We start from the raw sequence: 617 nt of genomic DNA, 5'->3' as shown, positions 1-617 counted from the left end.
CGCTCGCAGGTGCTCGCACACATACACACATGCACGCACGCGGTGCAGAGCAGAGGAGGCTGGGACGCGCAGGCAGTGTGCAGGGGCAGGCGGAGATGCATGTGCGCAACAGGTGCATGCACACACGTGTCCAGGCTCCATGCAGTGCCCACGGGCACCACGGGGCTCTGGCCCCAGCTCTGCCCCACTCTGCAGGCTGGATCAGCCTAGCTGGCAGGGCCCAGGGGGCAGGTTTCTCCCTCTCTAGGGCTGTACCTGACCCCCCAAACCTGACATCCAAGCTGCCCCAGGTGCCCCCAGGCCCAGGCAGGCCGGGCCCAGCCATGTGGGCAGGACGCCCACCCCAGCCGGGGTGGCACGGAGGAACTTTGCAGAGGGGGCCCAGGACTCCTGGGTTCAATCCCTGCTGGGGGAGGGGCTGGGCAGCTGGTGCAAAGGGACAACTGCAGCCAAGGGGGAGGTTGGGGCCTGCCCCCCCCGCCTCCCCCCAGAGATGCGACAATGCCACGAAATTACAAGGTTTGGCACCAGCGTGATGCAGCCCACGCGGGCTCCGCGTGGCGCCTAGCAACACCGACGCCGGCATGGCAACCGCGAGGGGGGATCAAGCACGGGGA

This window comes from Gavialis gangeticus, unplaced genomic scaffold (genome assembly GCF_001723915.1).
Source record: "Gavialis gangeticus isolate Ggan-Ray unplaced genomic scaffold, GavGan_comp1, whole genome shotgun sequence".
In the NCBI taxonomy this organism is placed as follows: Eukaryota; Metazoa; Chordata; order Crocodylia; family Gavialidae; genus Gavialis; species Gavialis gangeticus.
Note: the sequence above shows the minus strand (reverse complement) of the source record.